This window comes from Emydura macquarii, unplaced genomic scaffold (genome assembly GCF_026122565.2).
Source record: "Emydura macquarii macquarii isolate MOO-44397 ecotype Brisbane River unplaced genomic scaffold, CSIRO-AGI_Emac_v2 contig_3517, whole genome shotgun sequence".
NCBI classification, from domain to species: Eukaryota; Metazoa; Chordata; order Testudines; family Chelidae; genus Emydura; species Emydura macquarii.
This window is the reverse complement of record NW_027133654.1, coordinates 563,122-575,955: the sequence shown is the minus strand read 5'-3', so window position 1 is coordinate 575,955 and position 12,834 is coordinate 563,122. Positions and strand designations below refer to the sequence as shown.

General features: G+C 40.1%; 1 protein-coding gene across 6 annotated transcripts in view; it reads right to left on the bottom strand.

Annotated features, from left to right (window-relative positions):
* Nucleotides 1-12,834, bottom strand: part of RGS7 (regulator of G protein signaling 7) — a 363,940-nt gene that overhangs the window by 314,674 nt on the left and 36,432 nt on the right. The window lies entirely within an intron of this gene.

Sequence of the window (12,834 nt, the reverse complement as noted above, 5' to 3'; positions counted from 1 at the left end):
CATGTACAAATATACTATTTGCATGTCAAGTCAGGTGTACCAAATTGTGCAGATCCATTTTTGAAACTCAGCTCCTGTTTTTGCCCAGTCATTATCTCTATGCAGGTCATTAATGCCACATGGTAAATGATTTTCTAGCTGAAGTCTATGATTCACTGCTTTCAGAGCCAAACTCATAAAACAGGGCTTCCCTGTCCCAGAACCCAAAGTAAATATAATAGAACAGACTCACTTCAGCCAAATTCTTCTCTGGACTTTCTAGAGTTACTTCTTCCATGATGCTCACCACCAAATCTCCCAACTCTCCAAAGCATGTGTTGGAAGGAGTTAACTCCCTGCAGCTAGCCCAGCCCTGTATCCTTGGGGGGGGGGGAGGGGGAGAACAACTCCCCCCCCCCCCACTATTCCCTCATGTAAGCTCCCTCATGTAATCTATTATCCCATCTAGTTCATCTCAAAAAATATTTTCTTCAAGAATATATTCTCCATATTAGGCTGACTGAAAGTACTAGGACTAAAGAGTTGAGTTTTTCCATTTGTGAGCTACTGCCAGCTTCTAAAACAATCACGACAAGTTCTATGGAAGTTATCTTGAAATTGACTGTGTAGAGGGCTGGGAAAATTATTTTTAAGTGATCCTTGGCTATAGAATAATAATGTAGGTTTTTACTATTTGATGAAATATGTAAACTTGAAAAGAGTCTCATTGTTCCATTTAGAACTAAAGGCACAAGGAAAGAGTAAATATTTGACTCCAAATCAAACCACTTTTTCTTGCTATTTCTTTAGCTTGAAACTGTCAAACACAGTTTCTCTCATTCTTGTGCGAAGTTGGCTGCTCTTTTTTGCATAAATGTTTGTCTTGTTTTGCATCTTTTTATAGATGTATTTATATTTCCCAAACCCTTTCCACAAATAATCATACAACACCTGAAATTAATTTACATCAACCATACTTGAGCTCCTTATGTTTGTTTTTTGAGGACATTCAAATATTATAGTTTTACTGACAAAAATGTTTGTGAAAAGTATATTACAAAGTCACATGCATAAGCGGATTCAGCAATATTTATTTGAAAAAGTATCTCTGCAACTAAATAGTCCTTGCAGCATTTTTAAGCTTAAAAAAAGTGAGTGGCATGATTTTCTGACATGCTCAGCTCCTGCAGCTCCAATAAGGGTATACCTCCACTATAGGTGAAGGTCTAATTGTAAACACAGATCGGTATATCTGCACTAGCATTAATCTAGCTAGCATAGGTAACCATAATAAGGATGCAGCAGCACAGGCTATCAAACAGGAGTACAAGACTTCCAGGAACCCTGGGTACACACTCAGTGGCATAGGCTTCAGCATGGGTTAAAGATCTGAGTACATACCCATGGTGCCTGGCAGACTTGTATGACATTCTGCTCAGAACACCCAGAAGTGTGAGCCAGTGTGTTACCGCTTTACCTTAGATAGAGTGAGAATTTTGTGGCTGCTAAGCTGTATGTCAGCTCTCTTATAGACCAGTTTGTTTGTCTTGCCAGCAAACTCTTCAAGACTCTGCCAGTCTGAAACTTGCCTTCCAGGAAATAATCAGTGAACCTAGTTCCCCAGAGATGTCTCCCTGCAGTGTCCAGTCCCTCTTACTAGACACTCAGAGAGACCGAGCACACACTAGCATGTTAGGTTAGCTGAAGATTCACACTTCACTTTAACACACAGCAGTTAATTTTGTAATAAAACAAGAATAAGTTAATTAACAAAGAACAGAGACTTAAGAGATACTAATCAAGAGAAAAAGAGATAGATACGATGACAAATAATGAACCAAAACACACTTTCTATGATTAAAACTTAAATTTAGCAAGTTACATCTTTGCCTAAAACAATTTCTCACTCACAGCAAGTTATTAGCAGCTCCTGTCCTTCAGGTCAAAAGGATCCAACTTTCATAGGCTCCAGGGTGCTATTTCCTATGTCCCTTAAGAGATGGATAACTAACGTCGTTTTTGCTCCCCTTATATTACCCAAAATCCATTTTCTCTGCCTCAACAGCCAGGAAAGCATTCTGAGATTCAAAGTCTGCCCTCCAGTGTGCTTACTAAGTTGTCTTCTTTGCCACTCATTAGCTTGGTGGCTTTGTTTAGCTTCTATGTAAAAGTTCTTTCATTGTCCTCTGTCTGTAATCAAGTGGGTCAGACAGGTCAGACCACATTCCTTTGGCTCAGGCAGGCTGGGGTTTGTGCACTGCCTCCTAAATGCATTTTAAGAACATATTTCCAGCACAAATATGCAACTCTTTGCATACAACCCGTATATACACATCACACAATGATTTTCAAGACCATACTGTCACCAGTTTACATACGATATCTTACAACTAGCTAGAGACATAAAGGGTAACAAGAAAACATTCTACAAATACATTCAAATCAAGAGGAAGCTCAAGGACAGGGTAGGTCTGTTACTCAAAAAGGGGTGAAAAACAATAACAGAAAATGTGGAAATGGCAGAAGTGCTAAATGACATTTTTGTTTCAGTTTTCATCAAAAAGGTCAGTAGTGATTGGACATCTAACATAGTGAATGCCAGTGAAGATGAGGTAGGATATCAAGTTAAAATATGGAAAGAACAAGTTAAAAGTTACTTCGACAAGTTAGATGTCTTTAAATCACCAGGGCCTGAAGAAATACATCCTAAAATACTCAAGAAGCTGACTGAGAGATATCTGAGCCATTAGCGATTATCTTCGAAATGTCAAGGGAGACGGGAGAAATTCCAGGGGACAGGAAAAGGGCAGATATAGTACCAATCTATATAACAATAAAGACAACCCCAGGAATTACAGACCAGTCACCTTAACTTCAGTACCCGGAAAGATAATGGAGCAAATAATTGAGAAATCAGTTTGCAAACACCTAGAAGATAATAAGGTGATAAGTAACAGTCAGCATGAATTTGTCAAGAACAAATCACATCAAGACAACCTGATAGCTTTCTTTGACAGGGTAACAAGGCTTGTGGATGGGGGGAAGTGGTAGATGTGGTATATCTTGACTTTAGAAAGGCTTTTGATACTGTCTCATGACCTTCTCATATGACCTTGCCTGCGTGCACTGAAGTCTGTGGATGCTGTCACTGATTTCACTGAACAGATTAAGCCTGGAAATAGTCCTTGTGCTAATTTATCAGAAATGTGTTTGTCTGGTTTTTTTAAGTGAACAAGTGGGTTTTTTCCAATGAAACCAAAAAATACCAACAGTACCAGGTCAGCAGATTTATTCTAGTATCACTGGTGATAACAGAAGCCACTCCAGTTACCTAGATCAGTGAGATCACATGCTGCTGTGAATGTGCATTTAGGGAGGAAATTCTTTAAGAGTATTTAGGTCATAAATCCTTTCCATCCGTAGCATCTGGTGTTAGAATTGTGGGCATCTGTCATTTAACATTTTTGTTCTAAAAGCAGAAACAGATTATCCTTAATAAATATACAGTTTACTGTGTGTGACTTATCTAACAGATTAAGTAAGGTTCAGGAGGAATTGATGCTAGAGTCTTTTAAAAACAAAAGTGCTCTCTAGTACAATTATATGAGTATATTAATTCAAAGCATTAATTATATCTTAGTACCTAGTTTAAAAAAAGGATAACACAAACTTTTCACTTAAAGTAATAAATACCAGAACTATTCCAACCTATGCTGATGTAACAACTCCTGTGGCAGAAAGTACACCAGAAGGGCAGCAGGATATGCGTCCCCAGATTTCCCACTGCTGGGAGCTTGGAACCAGACAGCACTGTCCCAAAAGTAGGTGGCACTGGATAAGGAGGGTCATAGTGTTGATTAAGCAGCCTATGGCACACCTTAAAGCTATCCTCCACAGATGGATCCCAAAAAGGAAGTTGGCAGTGGACACGCAGACTGTCCTACCTTTGTTGCTCAACAGCCCCTTGTTTCGTTCTACGCCAGTGAGGGGGAATCTGGCACAGGGAAAAGCGAGGGGCTATATTTTAACTCCTGATCTTACTATGGGAAAGGTAATACATTATTTTGAACTCATGTGCCTGTGAAATATTTGAATTGGTCATTCAGGAGAGTACTGAAAAGATAATTTGGCCCCAAAAACCCAGAGAAAAAAGAGACACGCTGTAAAAAGAGATTGCATGGGAATACAGGACATAGGACTGGAAGAGACCTCCTGGGTCATGGAATTCAATCCCCTGTTACTACGGGCAACCCCATCACATAATCCTGTTAATAAATTTACCAAGTTCCATGTTAAAACCAGTTCACTTGCTTGCCCCATTACTCCTATTGGGAGGCTATTCCAGAAACTCATCTCTCTGATGGTTAGAAACCTTCTAATTTCCAGCCTGAATTTATTCATGGTCCATTTTTCCTTTTGTTTTTGTGTCTCCGTTGTCCTTTAGCTTAAATAGCTGTTCTCCCTCCCAGATATTTACTCCCTGATGTGTTTATAGAGAGCAATCATATACCCTTTTGACGTTGGTTTTGCTAGCTTAAACAATCCAAGATCTTTTAGTCTCCTCTCATAAAATAGGCCCTCTATTCCCCTGATCATCATGGTAGCCTTTTTCTGCAACTGTTCCAGTTTGAATTCATCTTCCTTGAACATGGATGACCAGAACTACACACAGTATTCTAGATGAAGTCTTGCCACTGCTCTGTACAATGGCACTAATATTTCTGAGCTATACTGTGGAAATACCTTACCCAATTCTGTGAAAGACTGACAATATCTTGAAGAAATCTTATTGAATTGAGAAAACTTTACTAAATTAAGTTAAACCTTATGGAATTAGTTATTACCTTTGGGGTACATTGTATTAAAAATGCAATTGTGTCTCTGCTATTGTATGTATTCTCTCTAGTAGGAAGGGGGATGCTAATGTACTTCCTCTGTTATCAGCCTTTGAAGCCACCCCCTGGAGAGGTGAGCATATACTAGTCAAACTGAATTCTCCAGGGACCAACAAACAAAGACAACTCTTTTTGCATAGATAGTCTGGTTTTAAACTGGCTCAAGGCTTTCTTCCTGATCCAGAAAATGGACAGGACCCCAATCCATAGAGGGCCCCAATCCTTTGGGAAGGGTTAGAAGGACTGGGCCTACTGCGGTCTCGTAAAGCTGTGTGTTGCTCTGAGCTGAAACTGAAGAATTTGTAACCAAAAGAATCCCCCCTGAAGGATTGTTCCTGCCAGAGCCCAGGTTAGGGTGATCCCTGGTAAGCTTATTAACACATGTGTAGGTTATTATATGGTTTTAATATGTTTTCTCTGTAATGTTTTACCTTAAGAATAAAAGAGGTTTGTTTAGGAAATGCTGTATGGTAACTTATAACTGTAGCAATTACACCTGTTAATCGTCTGGGAAGAGAAAGCAAGGAAGTGTCCTTGGGCAACCTGTCTCTGCTGGGAAGGCAGGAAATTGTGCAGTCTAGAAATATCCTGGTCAGAAAGGAGTGAGATGTAAGACTCCACTCCAGCAAGGCAACAGATGGGGAGCTGGAAGCTTGAGAGGGTGTGTGCTTACGGGACCACTGAGGTGCAGTTGCTTTGAACTGTGACAGATACATCCTAGGATCACATTTGTCTTAAAAAAAACAAAACAGACACATCATGCTGGTGGCTTGTCATCCTGTGATCAATTAATACACCCAGGTCTTTCTCCACCTCTGTCATTTTCAACTGATTAGCTCCCATCTTATAGGAGAAATTCTTATTATTAGTCACTGAATACATGACCTTGCACTTTGTTCTATTAAATTTCATCCCATGTATATTACTCCAGTCCTCTAGGTCATCCAATTTTTTCTGTATAATATGCTGCTCCTCCTCTGTGTTGACAATGCCTCCCAACTGGACCTGTGCATTTATTTATTTATTTATTTTGATAAACAGTACATTTGCCAAAAAATGCAGTTTTAGGACCACTGGAACTACTTGCTAATTCAGATCTAATTCAGCAAATAGTTGCAGTCAAATTAAAAAATGAGGAAAAACATTGAAAAAGTCAACCAATTTTGTGTCCAAAATATTGATTCATTCAAGACAATTTTTTTTTTTTTTGGTTTTGCAATTTAACTAGGAAAAAAAAATTTCAGAACAAACCAATTTTTTTTGGTTCAGCCATAGAACTGGACAATCAATTATTCACACAGCTCTCCTCCCAACTTTGTCAATGAGCAAATTTCATTTCAGCACACTCTTTTTCTGCCATGATCATTAATGAAAATATTTATATAAAAGATTGGTTCCAAGATCAATGTCCTCCAATGGGCTAGAAATTAATTTACTTTCCCCATACAAGGTAGATTTTATTGTAATATAAAGAGAGACTAGCTCTGATTTTTCATTACAACTAAGCACATCTTGTACATAATGAGCACCGAGGGCCACAGGGAGCTGGATGCTCCTCAGATGCCTGGCCCTAGCAGAAGTTAGAGTAACAGGAGATCTACTCTAACTACTCTGGAAACAGTGGTGTAAGCTTCCAATTTATACCAGTGGAGCATCAGGTGTAGCAGAGCTGGGTTCCACCCTGATAAATCCCTCCTTTCCCTTATGCTGGGAATAAGGAGAACAGCTGGTGTATAGCCTTACACCAGTGGAGTAAGTCTCCTGTGTGAATCTCCAGCTATGCTAAGTCCATTAAACCATGTAACTTGGGAGACTGGAAAACCTGACCAGTTTAATATATTTGCTAGAATTGGGGATTTGGAAGACCGGATGCCCAACCAATCTTTTCATCCACTATAAGGGGGCCAGTAAAAAATAAATTGTTTTCATATTTGCTTAAAGCAAAATTAAGCATATAAAGAGAGAGATTCAAATAATAGAAACCCATGTTTGCAATGGGCATTATCAAAATCACAAAAGGTTTTTAAATGGGTGTGTGTGTGTGTGTGTGTGTGTGTGTGTGTGTGTGTGTGTGTGTGTGTGTGTGTGTGTGTGTGTGTGTGTGTGTGTGTGTGTGTGTGTGTGTGTGTGTGTGTACATACATGACCAAAATTATAAAATATTGATGGCTGGAGTTCAGCTCTTAAATTCAAATTTAGGTACCTAAATAAAAGTGATCTAATGTGCAAAGGTGCTGAACATCTTCAGCTCCTATTGCCTTCAGTGTAATTTGTGTGTGTTCGGCACTCATGAAGAACTGCGGTTTTACTAAGTGCCTTAAGATGGCTTTACTGTAGGAAGCAATACATTAACCTCCCAGATTGGAAAATATTGGTCTTATGTCACATAGCAAAATGCATGTGTAAAAACATTTATGTTGATGTAGTGGAGGCCCCTAAATATCTTAAATCCTACTCCATCTCACCCTTTTCTAAAGCTGCTTCAATTTTTTTTCTCCCAGAAATCCACATAGGATTACTCTTCCATGGAACAATGGGACAATGAAAATCCATCATTTGGCAACTCTATTTAGACATACTGTATACAGTAATAGGATATAACAAATTGTTCTCTAATTTCAGTTCTTTAATACTTTTCTTTCCTACTTAGAATCATAGAATCATAGAATCATAGAATATTAGAGTTGGAAGGGACCTCAGGAGGTCATCTAGTCCAACCCCTGCTCAAAGCAGGACTAACCTCTGCTATATCATCCCAACCAGGGCTTTGTCAAGCCGCAGCTTAAAAACCTCTAAGGATGGAGATTCCACCACCTCCCTAGGTAACCCATTCCAGTGCTTCACCACCCTCCTAGTAAAAAACTTTTTCCTAATGTCCAACTTAGACCTCCCTCCCTGCAACTTGAGACCGTTGCTCCTTGTTCTGTCATCTGCCACCACCGAGAACAGCCTAGCCCCATCCTCCCTAGAACCCCCTTTCAGGTAGTTAAAGGCCGCTATCAAATCCCCCTCACTCTTCTCTTTTGCAGACTAAACAAGCCCAGTTCCCTCAGCCTCTCCTCATAAGTCCTGTGCTCCAGCCCCCTAATCATTTTGGTTGCCCTCCGCTGCACTCTCTCCAACTTGTCCACATCCTTTTTGTATTGGGGGGCCCAAAACTGGACACAATATTCTAAATGCGGCCTCACCAATGCCGAATAGAGGGGAATAATCACTTCCCGTGACCTGCTAGCAATGCCCCTCCTAATGCAGCCCAATATGCCATTGGCCTTCTTGACAACCAGGGCACACTGCTGACTCATATCCAGCTTTTTATCCACCGTTACCCCCAGGTCCTTTTCTGCAGAGCTGCTGCCCAGCTCGTCGGTCCCCAGTCTATAGCTGTGCATGGGATTCTTTCTTCCTAAGTGGAGGACTCTGCACTTTTCTTTGTTGAACCTCATTAGATTTCTTTTGGCCCAATCCTCCAGTTTGTTTAGGTCACTCTGTATCCTATCCCTACCTTGCAGGGTATCTACCACTCCCCCCAGCTTAGTGTCGTCCGCAAACTTGCTGAGGGTGCAATCTACCCCATCCTCCAGATCATTAATAAAGATGTTGAACAAAACCGGCCCCAGGACCGACCCCTGGGGAACTCCGCTTGTGACCGGCTGCCAGCTAGACATGGAGCCATTGATCACTACTCGTTGAGCCCTATGCTCTAGCCAGTTCACTATCCATTTTATAGTCCATTCATCCAACCCATACTTCTTTAACTTGCTGATAAGAATACTGTGAGAAACCGTATCAAAAGCTTTGCTAAAGTCAAGGTATATCACATCCACCGCCTTCCCCACATCCACAGAGCCAGTCACCTCATCATAGAAAGCAATCTTACTTAGATTGCTGCTAAATAGTCTGCAAAAAAAAAAAAAAGAAAGAAAGAAAGAAAGAAAAAAAGAAAGAAAGAAAGAAATGTGAAGCTTGTTTACTGTGACGTTTGCACTGCTTTCAAGATTTTGCTTTCAGGACCCACACCTTATCCAAATACATCAAATGGGCAGAAGTAGCTAAGTAGCAAGCTTCTCCATTCCCTTGGGTCTGTGAAGCTCCTTATCATAAAACACACACAGGCATCTATAGTATTGAGAAGGACTAGGGCCAATATAGGGAGAGAGATCAGGGAATATCCAGTCTACACCTCAGCTCCACTCCAAGACAGTGGATTTTTTCCTGTAAATTCCAAGCATTACCACCACTCCATGATCTCTCTTGGTGAAAAGTCATAAAGACACCAGCTTAACAGGAGAACCAGTGAGAGCACAGCTTCTGAATAAGCCATGCTCTCAAAGGAGAGGGATGATCAGGAAACAATTCACTGGGGCTGCCTCTTTACATAGATACCCTGGTACCTGTGGGGATGGAACTGCTATTGTCAGAATACCTAGGCCACAACCTCACGTCCTCTATTCAGGCAAAAACCTCTCCAAGGAAAGAAAATGTAGCAGCAACACCATGAAGTTCATTTTGCAGGGAAGGACTCTTTGCCCCTATTGAGGTTTTCCACAGGAGGGGAGCATTTAGCCATGAATGAGAAGGGCATTTGCAGCAGGCTGACAGTGCAATATTATCACTGTTTGTACTGAAATAGAAGCTTCAGTCAGGGATTGGGCACTGTACAAATATGCAATAAAAAGTCTCTGCCCCCCAGTGGAGCATACCACAAGAAACAACAGATGGAGAGACAGCAAATAAATGGGGTGGGGGAAGGGAAGGGAGGTGAGAAGACAAAGCAACAGTGAAATGGTCATATTGCATATAATAGGGAGCACTCACAAGGTACCAGCTGCTTAGTCATTGTTGACAGATTTGTAGGCATCAGGACACAGGTCAATCTAAGAGGAAAATGTAATGACTTCCCAGATACTTAGCAGTAGCTCCCATTAGCCAACATTCCAATCCTTGTGATGTAACTGAAGATGTAAATTACCACAAAACAGGCAAATATTTTAAGCTGGAGATTTCATTCACTTACTTTTCTAATGAACCTGCTAGGACCCTGTAACATTTGCTCACTAGGTGCTACAGGTATTGAGAATGATCCATTTTCCACAGGCATGCAACTCCATTTGAACAGTACATTCTCCTTTGTCACTTAGCTTCTGAGCTGGATGCGTGAAAGAAAAGTAGATAAATTTGACAACTAATAATGTGAGGCAACACAGCCATCTTTCTGAAGAAATCATTCTCTGAATGAATGGCTGGGGTAGGAAACTACCAAAAACAAATTGGGGATTCCCCAGACACTGACCAAGTAAATTAAAATTGCTCAGTCCACAACATAATTGTTGCCTAGGTTCATGATGACAAATATTCTGAAACTTGCCCAGAAACATCCCACAAAATATTATGTAACAAATTAGATCATGAGGCTGGCTCTGATACAAGCACTGTGGAATTTGAATGTAAAGTGTGGGAAGCCAAGGTTTCAGAAGCGACTTGTGATTAGAGCTGAATAACTAATGGATTTTTTGCTTTGCTGGCAATTCCACAAAGTCAGACAAAATTTTATCTCAGGTCAAACCAAAAATGTATTTTTTCAAAATTTTCGGAGAGTTGAAAATTAAAAAAAAAACATTTAGAATTGAGTTGAACAAAACAGTTTATTTTATGTGGCTCAAAATATTTTGTTTCAATTTCAGACATTTTAACAAACGCAAAGGATGATTAGAGTCTCAGAATGGCTGGAGGAGGAGATAGAACTGCTGTCCTTATAATTCTTAGCCAACTAGTGAGGGTACTCACCAAGGAAGTGGGATAACCAAGTCTAATTCCCTCCCATCCCCCACAATGTGGAGAAGGGATTTTAATTTGGGACTCCCACATTGCAGGAGTATGCCCAGTCACTGGGAGATGGGATATTCTGGGGTGGGCATTTCTCCTTTTCTCATGTTGAAGTTGTTCTACCTTTCATAAACAATCACTGGAGTAGGGACTTGAACTTGGGTCTTCTACAGCCTACACGAGTACCCTAACGATCAGGCTAAAGAATTATTCTCACTCTCTTTTTGTGGCCCAGTTACCATTCATTTTCATTCATAATAGCACTTCATAGTCAATCATGAGAACAGCAAACAGTCATTGGGCACATCCCAAGTGAGTGCCCTAACTAGTGGGCTAAAAAAAAAAGTTATAAGGATCAACATTGGATGGTGCAAATTGGCCATCTTGCTTGGCCATTTGGGGGGACCATTCAAATGTTTTCCACTCTGGGCAACAAAACTCCTACAGATAGCCCTGTTGACCGAAACTACATTTTCAGTGAATAAACTATTCCAAAAACAAACAAACAAACAAACAAAACAAACAAACAAAAGCTCTACTGTGATTTGGATGTTTTGGGCATTCCACTTGAGAAACCTTAAAGGGGCCTGATTTTCAGAAAGGACTGAGTATCCATCTGCTGAAAAAAATCAGACTTCTTTTAGGATCTCAGATTGGACTCCCAAAACTTGAGACACTCAGAATCACTAGTCACTTCTGATAATCATGTCTAGTGTTGATATCACCAGAAATACTGTTCATGAAATTAACTATGACCAACATCTAAACAAAGCTGTTCTCTTCAAATGCAAGTTTCTGGCTATATCTAGATATTCAGGTATTCACAAGGTTACCTAAAATCAGTGTTAGTTACAGTTGGATAATAATCCTGCTACAGACTCAGTGCTCCCAGCTCACATGCAAGTCTACATATATCTAAGAACAAGCAACAAAAGGCGCAATTTAAGAGATCAGAGCGAATAGGTACAGTTCAACAGAAAGATAGATAGTAATGCTGGTACAGTGTCAGTACAACACAAATGCAGGTCAATTAATTGAGCAGTTAAAAATGGCACCAGTCACTAATTAAAAATGGCAACAAGGAGTCAAAAGACAACAATAAATGAATATAAAATGGCAGCACTAATTAATGAAAAATTGTAGCAATAAAACAAATGTTATTCTCATTAAACAGAAGCACAATTTAAACTAATTCAATCACAATTAATGGGCAAATACACTAACTCGATAAATGTAAAAACTACTGTCAAGAAATATCTGTAAAGCAAAAGCAAGAGAAGTGAGAACAGCATCAAACAATTGTATTGTGGACCCTGAAGGGTAAGGCAAGAATTTCTAAGGACATTTCAGAGAAAATAAGCTTTGGATGTTCTTGGGTGAAACAAAGAACTTCTGCCACCAGTCAGCTCAACTTCTCTGCCTTCTCACAGCACTGCAAGTGTTTCAGGACACTAATCAATGGGGTATCAATCCACACCACTAACTACTGTTGGTATTAGTTTAATGTCCTCATTCTTCAGCCACAAACCTTGCTAGATCTTGTTGCTACTACACAGAGCATTCTTTAGTGTAGTAAAAGAGATTTAAACAGAAACCTTCCCAGCAGCACTGTAAATTATGTCTGCTAACTGCTACGCACCTAAATGGGATTATGTTAAGTATGCCATTTGTTCCCTTGCACAGCAAATCACTGTGTTTAATGCCATTCAGCTTAGGCCTTCTGACCTGCACTTCTGAGGGTTTTCTATAACATCTATTAACAGTCTAAATGCTACACAGGGATATTATAGGGGGAGCTGGTAGTCACCCTTATATTTAGGGTGCCTCACTCTTTCCATTATAAAGGATTCTTGTGACCACTTTTTGATAAGCATTCACTCCTCCATTGTTAGCAGCAGATTTTTTATATTTGACAGAGGGAACACCCTCAGGCTAGACAAGTACCTTTTCTTTGTCCCATGAAATTTTATTTCAATGTGGCTGAGATTTAAAGTGTTAAAGATTGCCATTTCCCTCCTCTTACCTGTATTCCGCAAGAAAACTTTGGCAGCCTGCCAAAGTCACAGATGGTTCTAAGGTTGGACTCACACTTGAGCCAAAGCAGCAGGGACCACCACACTCTGCACTGAGAATACCAT